General features: G+C 50.2%; 1 pseudogene; it reads left to right on the plus strand.

The window, feature by feature from the left end:
* Nucleotides 1–4,928: 4,928 nt before the first annotated feature.
* LOC149333403 (uncharacterized) lies at nucleotides 4,929–14,947 on the plus strand (annotated as a pseudogene).
* The last annotated feature ends 1,413 nt before the right edge of the window (nucleotides 14,948–16,360 follow it).

Here is a 16,360-nt window from a genome sequence, read left to right on the forward strand (position 1 = left end):
GTCTCACACGGGTATTTTCGCTTTATTAACTTTTCCGCTGACGAGCACCAGCATAGCGCTACCTAAACCGGCAAGCAGCCAAGCGCCACTCTCGCGGGGGCCTGTGCCCATGCGGTAGCACGCTCCTTCGTTGGCTTTGAAACGCGCGCGCAATCGCCGCTTTGCAGGTCGGGCCGAGCACGAGCGTGCTCAGGGTCCTTCAGTGTCGGGCCGGGCTTCCTGTCGGTAGGTCAAGTCCCGGGCCGGGCGCGGGTTCGAAATTGCGGCCCGTGCACAGCTCTATTCAGAAAGCTAATCACATTTCCTTTTGTGAAAAAAGAGCTATGTGCAGATTTTAAATGGTGCAAGTATGAAGCTACAATGAAGTCAATTACCAAACACATCGAAACATCAGTTGTGATGCCTGAAAAAAGATGTACTGCAACATATAAATACTTAAGTCTCGATAAGCAGGAATACTGAAGGGGAATAAAAACAGTTTTCTTTTGTTCGGGCTCACGCACCTGCTACAAACATATTCTTTATACATAGCAATAAAACTTGAAATAACTGTTTAAGAAGCCTTTTGGTCAAAGTATAGCTAAGTATGACTGAAAGGAGTCCGCAAGAAATGCACGGAAGCAGGCATGCAGTGTGACAGCGCAGCGCGACAGGTGCGCTTTTTAATCTCGCGCGCGCACTGAAGAACATGGGTTTATGGTTTATTGGGGTTTTAACGTCGCAAAACGAGTCAGGCTATGAGGGACGCCGTAGTGAAAGGGGTTCGGAAATTTCGACCACCTGGGGTTCTTTAACGTGCACTGACATCGCACAGTACACGGGCCTCTAGAATTTAGCCTCCATCGAAATTCGACCACCCCGACCGGGATCGAACCCGCGTCTTTCGGATCAGCGGCCGAGCGCCATAGCCACTGAGCCACCCCGGCGGGTCGAAAGACATGACGGGGACACGCCGAGGAGGCAACGCTGCAGTGCACGCTGCCTCCTCGCCTCTCGGCCCCTCGCGAGCAGCCCCGTCCGCTGACGAGCGGTGGCGGGGGAAAATCTAGGGAAAACATGCCTGTCCCCAACCGGACATGACGTCATTAAATATCACGTGACCTATGACGTCACGCGTATGACGTCATATTTTTTTGACCAATCAGCGTTTCCAGCCTGCCGTCCCGCAAACGCTTGTGTTTGAAGAGCCCGCAGGGACAAGATGGCGTCGAGCTTTTTTCCGGCTTCACAAAATGTCACGTGACGGCCTGTCCTCTAAATTTTCCTTCCTCCAAGGCTGCCGATAACGCCTGCCCAAAACCGAACGGATGGATGGATGGGTAAAGCCCATCGATAATTTGAAAGTAGGGACACTCTCCTCCACTCCGGCGTTTTCCCCCTCGAATATCCTCGCCCGCCGCCTGCGCGCGCTGCAGCACAGCACGCTTTTTTGGCCATCGCTCGCTCGCCGTCCGGGCAGTTGGCTGACACATGCGCGCGCTCTTATGTTCTCGCTTTTTCCACGCTCTGTTATTGAATAAAAACACGAGAAAGACATGGGACACGCCTGACTACCACGAGCCACATAAATTAGCGTCTCGTACGCGCAATGAAAGTGCCATTATGAGCGCTTGCGGCACGAACAAAACCACTTGCTGCATACATCTCACATTCTTTTTGACTTTTCAATACCGTCTGTCTCAACACGGCATAGTATATGAAGCATAATATTTACAATATATTTGAACATTCCTGAATATATTTAGCATACCAATGTTTAGTTAAATGTATATTCACTTCGAACGAACTAATTATCGCGGAAGTACAGTTTATGAAGTTGTTCACGAGTGGAGTTTCAGAAATTGGATGGATGCTGGGAACAAGCTGGGGCATTTGCTTCGATGGCCGTCCTAAAACTTTACATTAAGGTTCAGTCTGAGTTTGGCACCGCGCAGTGCACATGCAACGGCTTAATCGTTTTTGTAGTTAAGAATTTTCGCGGCGGCTTGAAAACGAATATGAACTTTTCCTATTAAGTATGAAACGACTTCAGCTCCCGCTGTCGGCGACCTTGAGGTGATGTCGAGCCGAAGTCGAGAGCCAAAGATCCGCGCACCGATTTTCCGTCATCAAAGGAAAGTGTCCGCACCCCAAAATTTGGCCCTCTCAACCGCCGAAATTTGACATCCGAATTTCATCAAAATCGGTGTCAAGCCTAATTTTAATATGACCAATTCAATGGTGAGCTCCAAAATTAGGTGGGCTATCCCCAAAATTTGTCTCTCTGGAACCCATAAATTTGATGTCGTCCATATTTGACCAACATTGGGGTCCAACCTAATTTGACTATGGGAAACTCACTGTTAGCTTCCAAATTTAGGTAGACCAACCCCAAAGTTTGGCACACTTGGGCATTATCCGCCCACATTCTATTCCTTTTTAAATCCGCTTAAAGAGATGTTACGTTAGGAAAGAAAAAAACTGATAGCAACGACCGTGACAAAACCCAAGAGAAAGCTATAGTGTCTTAGCCACAGTCAAGGCTATCGTAAAGCAAGTGCCTGACTAATATAAGTCTTGAGTATAAATACAGTCACAATATGACACAGTTTTTCAGATGCAATGTTTATTACGGGTGAGTCGTGTAGATTTACGCCGAAAATATACGTAAAAACCACGAATAAGCCAGCTGCGATATCTCTCACCCGTTAGGTGCAGTCCTCAAAACAAAACAGAAAACAAAAACATACTTAGGGAAATGAAACAGCTCAGATGTAGGCCTATAGTTTTGAGTGGATGATGTATTCAACAAAAGGCTACGCGACCGTGCTCAACTAAAGCAAATGATCACAAACTGTAGCAATGAATATACAAAAATGGCATGCATATATTTACAGTACTTGAGTACATTCAGGCAACAATGGAAAGCACTGAAGTGATTAAAAAATGAATTATGTGAATGCAATATGAGGTCTTTTCCGAGAATGTGGCATTGATAATCTCACCTGGTAGAAGCGTAACAGTTCAGCAAAACAACAAATACGCGTAGATCGTTAGACAAGTTGCATTCATAAAAAAAAATCTAGGTTAAATCTCGCTCGGGACATGCGCCGCATTACTGCGATGTGCACCATTACCAGAGGTTCGAAAAATTTACCGCACCGCGGATACCGCTGCACGCATACCAACACTTTTGCTTCCACACTTGCTAACACATGCATACACATTGTATGCATCAGCCGCCGCTATTATAGCACGTTGAGCGGAACCATGAAGTGACAACAATAACACGCATACCGACGCAAAATGATCAGTGAATTAAGTGAGGTTGTTGGCTTTGTGATGCGCATGCATGCAGTTTCAATATACACAGTCGCTTAGAAGAAATGCACAGTTGCTTGCCGAAGTGGGCAGTCTTCAGGCCCATTCACACTTGCCCAAAAATCCGGCCAGCGAAGCGAATTTGCTCGCCGCAAAAACAAGGACCTGTTCTCACTTGTTCACGCGCGAGCGATGCGGATCCGCCGCGCCGCTGCTGTTTCGCGCTTTTCCACACCGCGTCGCTGCTAGCGGCATACACAGATATAGTGAGAAAAGAGCATAAATTTACGCTGTCTACGTACCATAAGCGTATGCATGCTTACGTACGTTAAACGCAGGCACATTCTCACTTTTAGTTCAGCGTATGCTAGCTCGGACGGAAAAATAAACTCAGCTATAGTGACGCCCATCTGGTTGTCAGGGCGGGAACCATTACTGTCAACAAAGCAACTGTGCTGTTAAGCCTAGAAGCGGGGAAATCGACACTCTGAATAAAAAAAGAAAGCAAATTTATCACTTATACGTTTTCTTGGAGGCGAGGTGAGAGGAAGCGAAAGACCTGAGCCGCATTTCTGGCCAGTGAACGCACTGAAAAAGGCAGCAACAACGAGAATTCAATCCGAAGCGGGGGGTCCGGCTTCGAAGGGCGCCGCCATGTTTGTCGCAGCGCGGCGGAAATGGGTCCAGCCCGATCGCCCTCGCCGCGCCGCTTTCCGCGTCGCTCGGCGTCAAAAGCGGCCGAATCCGCTTCGCACGCCGGATTTTTGGGCAAGTGTGAACGGGCCTTTCGTCGGGGTAAAGTTCTTGCGGCCGATGTTGTGCAGCCGCTTTTTTCTTCTAATGCTGTCTTTCTTGCCGCTCGGAATCGCGAAAAGTACAAAGGTTTTTACACGCCGGCTTGTGCACTGAAATGCGCAGCAAATCGGCATAGTGCTGCACTAAAAGAGCGCGAATAACGCGAAGTGCATGCGCGCAATGCCAGTGAGCTCGGTCGTAGCTGCGGCAGCTGGCTAAAAAATGGCGCCGACGAAAAATGAAAACACAAAAAGAGCGAACTTTCCGCGCGCTTTTCCCGGAGACCGCCCGCGGAGCCAATCAACGTTGAGAAAAGCGCCGATGGGAGAGGTGAGAGAGGAGGATCGGCGGGGGTGCGCGGCGCGGCGGCATAGTTCACAGAAAGACGCTACTTTCAAATTATCGAGGGGCTTTATGGATGGGTGGATAGGAGCGCCCCTTTGAAACGGGGTGGTGGCAATTGCCACTATGCTCAGCTTTTCTTTCTTTACTATTTTTTTTTGTTTACTGTGTTGGCAATTCTCATTAAGATTCGCCATCATCTTTACCTAAGGTTTCCTACAATTCTAACCTTATGCCACATCTCTGCTTTCAGCCACCATTCCTCCAATCGCTTTTTGCTTCCTTCCACTGCAGATTTATTTACATGACCATTGTTATCTTTAAACCCTAGGGCCTCAGGAAGAGTGACTGTGCTTGCATCACATGTCGAAATTAAAGCTTGGCTTATGACTTTTTCGAGAGTGTTCTAATAGTTGAACAGTTATTATATATTGTGACGCCCATGACAATGCCTATTCTACCTATTCCTATTCTACATGGTCGGCGTTGCTGACTAAGCCGAAGATGAGGAGAACGAGGTTGGTGGTGTCTCGTGCTCGGCAAGCGGACCCAGCTGCTTTCAGTCCTCCGTCCCGGTCTCAATAAACCCTGGGCGTAACATCTTGGTGGAAGGTGCCGGGTATACTGGTTCCCCGAAGACGGATCCTCTGCTGCAACCTCGCCGGAGTCGTCGCATTGTTGGTCTGCCGCCTTCTGTGCTCATGATGTCCCTGGACGGCGACGCTCCGAGGTCTGTGCCCAGCAGTTCATGGCACCATTTCCGAGAGCCACGGCCGTTCGCAGGCTCAACCAGCGAGGACGTGGATGAATGGCTTACCCACTACCAACGGGTGAGCCGCTACAATAAGTGGAATTCTTCTGCCCGACTTGCCAACGTCGTCTTTTCCCTGACCGACACGGCCCTAACGTGGTACGACAACCACGAGGATTCATTTACGACATGGGACCGCTTTGTAGAGGAGCTAAAGAAGTGTTTCGGCGACTCTGTCACGAAGAAGAAGCGGGCTGAACAAGCGCTTGCGCAACGAGCTCAGCTTGCCGGAGAGACCTGTACAAAGTACATTGAAGAAATCATGCAAGGTTATGCAAGGTCGTCTCTCCTGGTATGACAGAAGAAGATAAAGTTGGCCACCTACTTAAAGGGTTTGCAGAAGACATTTACAATTTTCTTATCGGCAAAGCAAGTCTAGATTCTGTGGCTGACGTCATCCAGCACTGCCGCACATTTGAGACATTGAAGATGCGTCGCACCATACCGAAATTCGGACGTTTGGCCGGAGTGACAACGGTGGCAGCCGTAGACTCAACATCATCGTGTGATCTGGCTTCCACGATCCGCCAGATCGTGCGCGAAGAGTTGGCCGGGTCGCTGGAACTCACTCGGAATTCTTCAGTGCTTCCTCCTGAGTATCCCACGCGCCCTCCTCCGCCAGCCGCAGTTAACGCAGCGGAATTTGAGGACCACCGGGTGCCCCAACGGCTGCGGCCGAGCAACGTACCGCAATCGCCTCCAGAGCACCGGCCCCGCTTTTACCAACATCCGCCGGCCACATACGACGAGAACATTTGGCTCAATACTAGGCACGAAGACTACTTGCCGGGTCAACGTGCTCCTGGTCCCTCTCTTGTGTGTTACCGCTGCGGTCAGCCCGGTCACATCTCACGATTTTGTCCCCGCCGCCAACCATCGCGTTACGGCTCCTCAGGCTATCCTCCGCGGCAAGATTACCAACCTGTACTTTCTCGGCGCCCGTCCTACCCGCCTGATGTCGACAACCGATGGCCTGCACAAATGCGGAATAGTTCACCGGCATCGGATAGAAGCGTGACTCCACCTCCAGCTTCCCGCCCTCGTCGATCTCCATCACCCCGACGCCGCTCCTCTTCGCCTCCGCCGGAAAACTAGTCGGCGCGACCGATGGGGGTGAGGTCGCTGGAAGTCTGCCGCTGGAACTGATACCCCTGCCTGTAGTTATGTTGCGGAACAAAGTGAATGTGCTAGTGGATGGTGTACCTGTAATGGCTTTAGTTGATACCGGTGCTACTGTTTCCGTTATGAGCGCTGCATTTAAATCTCTCCTTGGACGCAAAGTTTTGTTTCGGTGGGACAAAAATGTCCAGTTTTGTGGTGTGAGTGGTGAACCGTTGCCTGCAATAGGAGTGTGTACTGTTAAGGTTTCTTTGAGTGGTGAAGTGTTCAGCACGGAGATGGCGGTGCTCGCCCGATCGACGCACGACGTCATTCTTGGGCTCGACTTTTTGCAGATGTGTGGCGCCAATGTCGATTGTCGCACCGGTGAGCTCAGTGTCGGCAAATGTTTTACCACTGGCCTCTTGGAAGGCTCTTGCAGTGGAGAGAGTGTGCTCGTTGTTACCCGAGATACTGTTGTGCCTCCTTCTTCGGCCGTATGCGTACCGGTTTCCTGTCCCGATACCACTGTCGACGTGTTTGATGCGACTGTGGAACCGAACCATCTTACCTGCATGAAGAAGAATATTTTGGTTCCTCATGCCATGGTTTCCGTCACCAACGGTCGCACTGAATTATGGGCAGTGAATTGTTCTACAGAAGCGGTAGTTCTGCCTGAAGGCCAGAAGCTTGCGTCGTGCAGCCACGCCTCACAAGTGTCCGTTGCCCTGGTTACCGACGCCATGCACGCGGAAGCGCCAGAGTTTTGTGACGAACCCAAGCTACTCAGCATGATTGACAACTCGCTCTCGACGCATGAGCGCCGTGCTCTCTTGGCCATTCTTCTGCGACACTCCACCATGTTTGACTTTTCACAGCCCGGTGGCCCACCTTCCATCCCCTCGTCTCGGACCCTTCACAGGATTGACACTGGCGCCTCACATCCGATCCGGCAAAAGCCCTACCGAGTGGCCCCGTCTGAACGTAAGCTGATCAATGAGCAAGTGAAGGAGATGTTAACTAAAGGTGTTATACAAGTGTCGTCGAGTCCCTGGGCTGCTCCAGTAATTCATGTTCGGAAGAAGGATGGGTCGTGGCGTTTTTGCGTGGATTACCGTCGTCTGAATGCCGTCACGAGAAAAGACGTATACCCCCTACCTCGAATCGACGATGCCATCGACTGCCTTTTTTCAGCCTCCTACTTCTCTTCTATTGATCTTCGGTCGGGGTATTGGCAAATCCCTATGCATCCCGCGGACAAAGAAAAAACAGCGTTTATCACGCCTGATGGCCTGTATGAATTTAATGTGATGCCATTTGGCCTTTGCAATGCGCCCGCCACCTTCGAGAGATTTATGGACACTATACTCCGCGGATTGAAATGGGAAATATGCATGTGCTACCTCGACGACGTTGTAATTTTCGGAAAGACGTTCAGTGAGCACAACGACCGTTTATCTCTCGTCCTGGACTGTTTGCGCCAAGCTGGACTTGTGCTTAACTCTAAAAAGTGCCACTTTGGTGCGCGTCAAGCGTTAGTGCTTGGACACCTCGTTGATAAAGACGGCGTCAGACCTGATCCAGCCAAGACTGCAGCTGACGAGTCGTTCAAGCCACCACAGTCTGTCAAAGAGCTGCGGAGCTTCTTGGGCCTATGCTCTTACTTCCGCCGCTTTATTCATCGCTTTGCGGACGTAGCTTACCCCCTGACTGGTCTACTTCAGAAAGATGTGGCTTTCGAGTGGACACCTCAGTGCGACTCCGCCTTTCGCCAACTGAAATTCCTTCTGACATCCCACCCTGTACTTCGCCACTTCGATCCCTCCGCTCCCACAGAGATTCATACTGACGCCAGCGGTGTTGGCCTCGGCGCTGTTCTCGTCCAGCGATGCGACAACAAAGAGCACGTTGTTGCGTATGCGAGTCGCTCGCTCAGCAAGCCGGAGCGCAATTATACAGTCACCGAGCAAGAATGCTTGGCTGTCGTCTTCGCCACGCAGCGTTTCCGTTCCTATCTGTACGGACGACCGTTCACCGTCGTCACCGACCATCATGCCCTCTGCTGGCTCGTTAACCTTCGTGACCCGTGCGGGCGCCTTGCACGGTGGGCTCTTTGGCTACAAGAGTTCGATTACACAGTCGTCTACAAGAGTGGTCGCCGTCACGCTGACGCGGACTGTCTTTCGAGGCTGCCCCTTCCGGAGTCTGAGCCTACCATCGCTACTTTGGACCACTGCGTCGCGTCAGTGTCACCTGCTTTTCCTGATGTCGCAACGTTCAAAGCGGAACAGCAGAAAGATTTAACCCTACGGTCTCTCCTTGCGGCGGCTGAAGATCCTTCCAATGTCAGCCACTTTTGTGTGCGGGATGGTCTTCTGTGGAAGAAAAACTATTCTTCTACGGGCCACCGCTTCCTGCTGGTAGTCCCGAAGAGCCTGTACAACTATGTTTTGCAAGCCATGCACGATGACCCTACATCTGGACATCTTGGTTCAGCACGGACGCTGCACCGTACTCAGGCACGCTTCTATTGGCCGAAAATGCGGGCCACGACTGAGCGGTACGTCGCCAGCTGCACTCAGTGTCAACGATACAAGCGACCTACTAGCCTTGCATCTGGTCAGCTTCACCCTGTGACACCGTCTGCAGCACCGTTTGAGCAAGTGGGCATAGATCTCCTTGGCCCGTTTCCGAAATCCTATCATGGGAACCGCTGGATAGTGGTTTGTGTCGATTACCTTACCCGTTATTGTGAAACGGCAGCCCTACCCGCAGCTACAGCGCATCATGTGTCCTCTTTTCTGCTACGATTCATAGTTCTACGTCATGGACCTCCAAAGGTTATCATCAGTGACCGTGGTCGGCAGTTCACCGCTGACGTCGTGGAGCAACTTCTCCGTTCCTGTGCATCGCATTTTCGCCATTCCTCGCCTTACCATCCCCAGACGAATGGACTCACTGAGCGCACGAACCGCACGATCACCAACATGCTGTCAATGTATGTTGATTCAAGGCACAAGAATTGGGACAGCGTCCTACCGTTCATAACGTACGCGTTCAATACCGCGCGCCATGAGACTACTGGCTACAGCCCCTTCTTTTTACTCTATGCTCGGCCCCCACGCTACACCCTGGACACCATACTGCCATTTTCTGACGAGCTTCCTGAAGATCCCTGCATCGCTGAGACACTCTGTCTCGCCGAAGAAGCCCGACGCCTTGCTCGTCTTCGTGTTCTCGCCTCCCAAGATCGGTCCAAAGCGCGCTACGATGCCCGCCGCCGTCACGTCACTTACAGGCCTGGTGATTTGGTCTTGTTGTGGCGGCCTATCAGAAAGCGAGGATTGTCTCAGAAGCTGCTGTGCCACTACGATGGACCTTATGTCATTATTCAGCAATTTGGCGAGCTCAATTACCGCGTAGCTCGTCTCACGGCAAGCGGACGTCGTTCAGCGCGAACTGAAGTAACTCACGTTGCCCGGCTGAAGCCCTATCATTCGCGCGGCGATTCTTAACTCGCCCAGCGGGCTTTGGCTGCGTGGGGGGAAGTGTGACGCCCATGACAAGGCCTATTCTACCTATTCCTGTTCTACATGGTCGGCGTTGCTGACTAAGCCGAAGATGAGGAGAACGAGGTTGGTGGTGTCTCGTGCTCGGCAAGCGGACCCAGCTGCTTTCAGTCCTCCGTCCCGGTCTCAAAAAACCCTGGGCGTAACAATATGTTATCGCGGAGGTCTCCGTCTTAGCCGTACCGTATTCTCAGCAATACATGTAGTGAGGCTAAGGGCAGGCGAACACTAAATGTTGTTTTTACTGTACGAGGGGGTACCCAAAAGAAACCGGACTTATTTTTGTTTGAACTTATTTGTTCACATTTTAAGCACAGACCTTCAATCTCCTTCAAAGTATTCCCCACTTGCAATGATACGCTTGTCGAATCTTTCATTTCATTTTTCAAAACATTGTTTAAATTCATCTTTGGTGATGCTTGACAGTGCCTCCGTCGTTTTTTTCTTCACCTCAGCAACATCAGCGAAACGCTTTCCATTCACCTATTTTTTCATTCTAGGAAACAAAGAAAGTAGCTCGGGGCAAGGTCGGGAAAGTATGAGGGTTGAGGAATAGGGGTCATGCCATTTTTGGTCCAAAATTGTCGTAGAGACAGGGCTGTGTGAGCAGGGGCATTGCCATGATGGAAAAACCAGTCACCCGACCGCCACAAATCTGTCCGCTTCCACCGCACACTGTTGCCCAATATTTTCAAAATATCCTAGAAAGCCTGGCTAACTGTCTGACCCTGCGAAAAAAATTCTCAATGGACGACTCCTGTCACGTCGAAAAAACAAATCAGCTTGTTTTGAGGTTTGGTTTCACCTGACGAGCTTTCTTGAGGCGAGGTGAATTTGAAGTTTTCCATTGGCATGACTGTTGATTTGATTCAGGATTTAATTCAGGAACACTTGACTTGTCCCCATAGCATCGTCCTTGTACGTCTTTCTGAATATTTCAAGAGTTTCTGTTACACTTTTTTCCGAGAAAAAATCAAAATTTCACCGGCGCACGCTGTTCACGAAAATCAGCCATTGCAAAAACGACACTCACACAAAACAGTCGTCACTCTAAAACTCTGCCTAAGCTAGTCTGACCTCCTTCAACGACGGCACTCGGCTTACTGACTCTGGAATGTTCGTTCTATGCGCTCGGCAAAACGCGGTACCACAGAAGCTTTGCCGACCAAAAAATTTAGTCCGGTTTCTTTTGGGTACCCCCTCGTATTCCTATGGTAAATACGCAATTATGCGAAATGTCTGTCAATATGAAGCAAGGATTGAGAAGCATGAATTTGAAACTTGTTCAAGCAACTGCACGCAGAGGGAGAAGGGAGTCTTGTCCTTTCAACGCCCCTCTTTCCAAGGGTCTATGCGATAAAGCCGCTGTGTTTGAAGGCATTACTTCAGTCCTGCGGTAGCATTCTGTGCTACCGCAGGACTGTCAGTACATATTTGTTTCATTTTGTGCTTCTGCAACCCAAGTTCGTTTTATTTTTATCTATACAGCTGGTGACGTTAGGAACGAATGTATCAGCTATTTTATCCAGCCTGACATTGACTGCGAGCCGAGGCGTACCTAATGCGCCGCTCAAACAAGTAGTCTGGCAGCGGAAATAGCACTAGTCATTGGAGCGCGTCTCTTGAGAAAAAAGTAAGACGATAGACAATAAGGACCTTCTTTTTTTATTTCAAAAAGTGAATATACAGCGGAAATTCGCACGTGGAGAAAAAATAAGCACTGGCAATGTTCGGAGGGTGACATCGTGTTAAGGGTGCTATTCTGGAGATGATATCAACATAATGTTTGGAAAATAAATACCGCATTTTTGCAGCAAAAAAAACAGCGCTTACACGAGACAAAGTGTGGGGACACGACGCGTTTGCCGCCGTCTCTGTTTTTTGCCACAAGACCACGCACTAACCAGCAACTCTTTTTACCTTGTTAATCCACGTTCTTGCCCAATTTCCACGCGTTGTGAAATGGATTTTCCGCCTTTCACTTATTGCGTTTGAACGTCACAAAACATAGCAGCCTCCACTAACACGGGCGTGGGGTATGTTCGGACGTCTCCTCGTTGGGGGTGGCGGCCAGGTCACGTTAACAGCGAGCTTCTACAGCGCTATACGTAGACGCTCACACCAGGAGCTAGCCACTTATAGTTCCGCTGTAAAACTTGCAAATGGTTTCGGCTTACCATCTTTGCACGACCGCGAGCCATCACCACGTGATGGCCGCCTACAACATGAAATCGTCGCGCATTGACGGAGCGTCAGTAAGCTGGCTTAGGCGGTCACAGGTAGGCATTGACTTCACTGACTTGAAGGAAACCAGTTCACTACTGTTGCGTCCAGCCGAAAGTGAAAATTCGGTACCAAGAGATCTTCTATCCGCCACATTTGCATTTCTTCTCTGGTCGTATTTGTCGACTTCATCGATGCAAGTGCTGAAATCAGAGACTGCAGTTGGGCACTGCACAGATGCGAGTGAGCCGTTGGCAAGCTTTCAAGTAACGTCCGCAGGTTCGTTGGGGTATTATCGGCGGAGTGATACGTAGTGATCGGCGAAAGCAAAGAGTCCACGCGTATTTTTATTTGCTCAGGCCTAATTCGCTGCTGTGTTGTCTGTTACTGGATCTATTTATTCACGGAAACCTAAAAAAAACAAATATAAAAGTGAAAGCGAAGCCGCCACGCGACTGCCTGAAAGGCACTCCATGCGTTACTTGACTCCTTCTACCTTCAGCGATGAGTTCAAAAAAAGGCGGAAGCCGGGACGTTTAATCCTATTTAAATTAGAGAAATCGGCCGCAGAGGTGAATAATTCGAAGTTTCTAAGAATGCTTGAAACGTGCAGATTGAGTTCTCCGTGGTAAAAAGACAAGTTCAGATTTCTCTTCAGTGTACCTTTAAGAACAAGCGGTTATCTTGCCTTCGCATTACGTGCCCTGCCCAAGCCAATTCCTTCCTCCTGATTTGCCGCCGCGGTGGCTCAGTGGTTATGGTGCTCGGCTCCTGACCCGAAAGACGCGGGTTCGATCCCGGCCGCGGCGGTTGAATTTCTTTGAAGGAGAAATTCTAGAGGCCCGTGTACTGTGCGATGTCAGTGCACGTTAAAGAACCCCAGGTGGTCGAAATTTCCGGAGCCCTCCACTACGGCGTCTCTCATAGCCTTAGTCGCTTTGGGACGTTAAACCTCATAAACCTAACCGAACTAGGCTACCATTAACCCGCCTTTGTTCCCCCTAACAGATTGCTTCTGTTAGGATCTGTTGTCTTTTCAGTTTCATTTACGTGACCACTTTCCCTTCTTGTTTTCATTCTCACCGGCTTCTCTTGTTTTTTTGTCTTTATCCCTTTCGACGCTTCTAATTCCGTCATGTTTTAGCCGTGCCGTTTCTTTTTTTACTTATCTCAAAGGCTTTTCCTGCACTTTTTCTTTTTCAGTCTGTTCAGGTTTTAGCGCCTTTATCCTTGTCACATTTCATTGTCAATCGTTTAGGTTGGTTGGTTTATTGGGGTTTAACGTCCCAAAGCGACTCAGGCTATGAGGGACGCCGTAGTGAAGGGCTCCGGAAATTTCGACCACCTGGGGTTCTCTAACGTGCACTGACATGCACAGTACACGGGTCTCCAGCAGTTCTCCTCCAAAATCAATCGTTTAGCCGTGTTGGTTGTTTGCGGCTTCGGGATCTTTTTTTATGATTGTTTGTTTACGCTCTCTGCCTTTGTTTCTCCCCGATTTTGTTTTATTTTCCTCTCCAACGCCCTTTCCTCTTTTTCCCGCTTGTTTGGGCTGTGTCACTGGTTATGGGTGACGATAAGAATAGTCAGTGTATCTCTTGGCTCTTCCTGTGCTTGCACTTTTTTGCACTGCACTGTGCTTGCACGATTTTTGCGCGTGCGCATCACTCCCTGCCGTTCTGAATTAAAGGTGCGGGTCGGCTACCTTCTGAAATAAAGTTATTGTTCAGAGCAGTTGTGTGTCCTCGGTGTTCTCGTCCTTTGTCTTCAAGCGCTGTTTTTTCTCAAGATGTACGTCAACCAACTCGCCCAGCAACACACCTCGATTAGAGAAGCCTCGCTAGGCGTCCCAGCCATTCTTACCCTAATTGTAGCCCCCCCCCCCCCCCCCTCCCCCATCGTAAGCGGCACCTTCTTCCCATCGGAACAGAAACACGTGCTATAAGCCGGGAGAGGTCTTTTAACATACATTATGGTTAGCGAGCGCACAGACGACTCCGCCTATTTTCTCTGATCAGCTGAAACTATAAAAAAAAAGCTCCCTGAGTGCAAGCCTGCCCTCCGATGCGGAAAAATTTTCACAGGAAAAGACCTAGATGGCCGACCTAGCACGGCAGGCCGCTTGGTGGCCGCTAGTGGGATGAGCTACTGGAAAAGGAAAAATCTTTAAGAACTGGTAGAAAGGGTCCATTTATACTAGCCACCCTAAATACATCCTCGTCTTCTTGTCCGACATTTCTTTCGTAAAATGTACAGTGATGTCTCAGGTACGCAGGAGTAGAACTCACAGAAAAAAAAATTATAATTTATTCTCCCAAATATACTGTAGAATGCGAACCAGATCACATTGATGACCTGCACGCGAAGTGAACGCTTAAAAAAAATGTTCGCTATCGCACTGGAACTGGGGTGGAAACGAGGGGGTGAGCTTTACAAAAGACGATGGTTCGCCTACAGGAACGCTCCCGCAAAGCACGATGAGTATGCCGCGGAGGGGGAGTGACCATGCAGCATTTCTCCGAGTCACGTTAACCCCCTCGCTTTTTTTTTTCACCTACTGTGTCTGCATAGGCACTGCTGTAGGCAAACAAGTGTCTTTTTCGAAAGCCACTCCCCTGGCGGAGTACATTACCAGTTTGATAAGAAGGAAGCAGCTGCCAGTAAACCTGGGACCTGCTCAACCATACTAAGGCTTTGCGAAATAGGACGGGCTGTTCTTGGAAGCTGGTGGCACTGGGGAGAGAATGGAGTTGACTCAGTATGCATATAATGTCTCCTTGCAGCTTACTGTCCCTGGAAGGCTTTGTAGAGGCCCCCTATAGTGGGATACAACTTTTTTGCTGTCAAAGGAAACCCTTCCAGCCAATGGCGCCAGCCGATTCTCATCAACCTGCTAGTGTTACAAAGCAGGGAGTGGTAGATGAAAGGGGTTGGCCCCTTCCCTCTATAGTGGCGGTTAGTCACTCTCTCTATTGTGGCGCCGCTCCCTGCATTGTCACCCCAGCAGGGTACTGAGAATCACCCAGTGCCAGTAGACAGAAGGGCCTTCGTTTCCGGGGAAAAACCGCTGAGTTCTTAAGTTTAACCCGACTATAAGTATGCAGCTTCCTAAAGTTCCGGAAATTCTTTTGTTGTTTGCTTGTAGTGCTTTCGACCAAATTTGGGTCACGTGTAGTCATGGTACAGGGGTGGCAAAAGGTGCGATTTCTCGCGACGAGAGATCATTTCGTGCCCGCACTACAGACGTTCGCTTTGTGCCTCGTGGTCTATACCCGCCTCCAAGCATTCGCCGGGCAAGAATCGTTCTTCAAGCGTCTTCAACCAACCTGAAGCTGCTTCACTTTTTGCAGTGTTGGCATTTCTTGTGTTTGTGGGGTCTTATCTGTGAAGAACTTTGGTCACTGTTGTCGCCGAGTGAAGTTTCTCAGCATGACGGAGTCGCCCTCAGGCTCTGCAAGTACAGGACCTTTTCCGCCGAAGCTATGGGAGAAGATTTTCCGACATCTGGACGGAGGCTCCTTGGTCGCCGTCGCCATGGCTTCCCGGAGCCTGAAGAAGATTGCCCTTCAAGCAGACCTTGTCCGCAATCTGACGTTCACTCCCGACACTGACGAACTCACCCTCCAAAGGTTTCTTCGGGCAAAGCGCTCCCACCGCGTTCGCCAGCTGCGCTTTACCAACTGCCTGGTCCTACCGTCCAGTGCCTTGATCAATTTCGCGGAGACGTGTGAGTACCTACAGGAATTGTACTGCGTCAACTGCGTCGTTGAGCCATGCGGATTGTTTGGGCTCGTGGCAATGAAGCTGGAAAGATTGCGGCAGCTAGAGTGGTCCATGCACGAGGCCCATTTCTATGCCTCGCCGATTGGGGAATCCATTGCGGAGATCGCCACCTGCCAGCGGTCACTGCAGCTGAAGATAGAGACCATGTATGTCGAGCTGGTCGCAACGACGGAGCACGCCTACCTGTTAGAGCTCATCCTGGAACGCTGTCGAAGGCTTCAACACCTGCACGTGCACGTAGTCCGCCAACAAGACATGCAGAGCAACGGAGTATGCAGGGAGCTAATGCGACCCCAGACAGGCCTGACCACCTTCACCTACACCTCCGAGTGGGTTCCGGCGCCCGGACCGCCAGCACCGCCGGTGACGCCCGGTCGGTGGAAGCCGCGTCCCATCTTCCGAGCAGCGGGTGTAACATGGGGCAACATCTGCTACAACC

This window comes from Amblyomma mixtum, chromosome 8 (assembly GCF_055824585.1).
Source record: "Amblyomma mixtum isolate Tamu chromosome 8, ASM5582458v1, whole genome shotgun sequence".
Classification (NCBI taxonomy): domain Eukaryota; kingdom Metazoa; phylum Arthropoda; class Arachnida; order Ixodida; family Ixodidae; genus Amblyomma; species Amblyomma mixtum.